This window comes from Athene noctua, chromosome 1 (genome assembly GCF_965140245.1).
Source record: "Athene noctua chromosome 1, bAthNoc1.hap1.1, whole genome shotgun sequence".
NCBI classification, from domain to species: Eukaryota; Metazoa; Chordata; class Aves; order Strigiformes; family Strigidae; genus Athene; species Athene noctua.
This window is the reverse complement of record NC_134037.1, coordinates 133,452,170-133,454,600: the sequence shown is the minus strand read 5'-3', so window position 1 is coordinate 133,454,600 and position 2,431 is coordinate 133,452,170.

Below are 2,431 nucleotides of genomic sequence, written 5' to 3'. Positions count from 1 at the left end.
TTCGAGCGGGCCGCGGGCGCCCCCGCCCACCCGCAGTTGCCGGAGGAACGCGGCAAACGGCTCTTCCCGCCGCGCCCGCCCGCGCCTCCCCTCGGGGCACCCCAGGCCACCGCCGCCCTCCGCGCTGAATCCCGCTGTCGGGGGGGTGTGTCCCGCCTCGTCCACTCGCCGCCGGCCCCTCCACGCGGGCGGGTATCGCGGGTGCCTGCGGCTCCCTCTTGGTTTTTCTGTGAGGAAGCGGCTTCTGGCCCTTCCCGTCCCCCTGGGACACCTCAGGCGTACAGAGGACACCCACCCCATCCCCCCGAATTAGAGCCGCGCCTTGGCAGCCCCGGCCTAGCGCAGAGTGTGTGTGTGTGGGGGGGGGGGGGGGGTGTAGGGTGGGTGTCTTTACACTCCGCAGAGAAAATCCACATGAGCTGCTCCCAGCAGTGTCACTCTACCGCGTCTTCCACCTTTCACCTTAATTTTTCCACTCACTCATTCCATTAATATCCCTCCTCGCTGCAAACACCCTCCCAAGCTGTCTCAATGTCTCTCGGAGGAAGCCTTGGAAATTTCCCCATGCGATAATGTATTCCAAATCCTATTATGGGTAATTAAGAGCAGAATGTCACACAAACTATTAAATTAAGGTGCCATCAAATTAAAGAGTTGCTCTCGACTGTATGTCAACAAACAGATCTCATCAGCTGAGGAAGGGTGTACCTCCCTACCCACAAGGAATTTCTACCTTCCACAAAGGAACTGGCTGTTCTTAAATGAGTCGTTTAGCTTATACATAAGCATAATACATTTCCTATAGACCTGCCCCATGAATGTGCCACAGATCCCCCACTTTCCTGTCACATAAGTGCAGACAAGATGTAAATTACTCTGAAGGGTTAAAGGTAACACAGTGTGAGATTGATATTTTGTCTGTGGGAGCTGGAAAGGGAAGACATACAGTTTGTCAGACTTTCATTCAAAACTCCTTCCCTACTTAAGGAGAAAAACTTCCTTTCAGCAAGATTTTCTGGTGCTTGAGGTCTTCATCAATCTATTTCTGGCTTTACCAACATCACTGTGAGAAGATCCATGTGAAAATGCAGACGGTAATGGTTAATGTGCTGAGGGTAGGAATTTGTGTGGCATGTGATACAAAAAGAAAATGATTGAAATTATGAGGGGAGAAAAAAGTGACAGAGAAATACTATCAGCAATTGCCTCTGCTGAAATGCTGAAAATGTGGCTAAGTCTTCTTTTTGTACTGGAGGTTGCACCTGAACTTCTCAGTTTCTATCTAGGCACTAAACATAGATACCACATGCAACCTGAAACTGAACATCAGAGTTCAGCCTGTGATAAAACAAATCCTTGATCCCAGGCACATTTGCAAGGCAACACACTGGATTCATTACTTTCGGTTTATTTGAAAATTAGGAACCCAAAAGTATAAATTAAGGGCATATATGGAATTCTCTCCTAACGTCACCTTGAATTGTCTTGAAGAATAAGGTCTGCTGAAGAAGAAACAATACAGGCACAATTAGATCAATACATCATCCACTTTGAAACCTCTTAAACTTCTCTGCTATTATTAATTACAATCAAACATAGATGTTAAATAACTAATACAAGCAAATATAATAAAAGGCAGAGACACTTCCCATTCAACCAGCCTATTCTCAAACACTTGAGCCACCTATAAGAAAATGGGGAGCAGATTCGGTCAGATGTCTTAAAAGCTTGTCAACCTTTCAGTGCTTGTTGTTCTTCACACTGCATTTACAGCAGAGTCTGAAAATGTTGCGTTATCTCTGCAGAAGCTAGCTGAGCATCTACAGCATCTATTAACTCACAGTGGAGCTTACATAAGATGGAGACAACATATTCAAACAGCAGTGGTTTAAAACCATCAGGTTTCCAAACAATTTGGCTTGTTAGATATTTATACTGTTTACCCTTCCAAGCTAATATGACGTGGGGAATTTCTTTGTAATTAAGATCGTTCCTCTGTCTTGGATGTTTTTGCAGCCTTGGTTACCAGGAGAAATGTCATTTCTTTGCTGTGTTTTTTTCCCCAATAGCAATGAGATTTTCTACTTTTGTGCTATAGGAAAAAAAAAAACAAACAACAACAACAACAAAAAACCCCAAACCAAACACAAAAACCCCTCACCACACTTTTGTGAGACTCTGGTTCAGCACAGATCCTCCTTTCCCTAAGACACTCACAACCCTGGGATTTGCTTATACTGGAAAAATGGGCCATGTTAGGAAATCTGTGCCCACCACAGCCAGAGGTAAGGCCCCTGAGAGCATCATCTCCCTTCCTGGGAGTCATGCACCCTGGACTCACTGCTGACCTAGAGACAGCGCAGCAGGGGGCTGCCCCCCTCCCCTCTAGGGACCTCGGAGGGCTGCAGGGAGACCTCAGCAAGGGCTGATC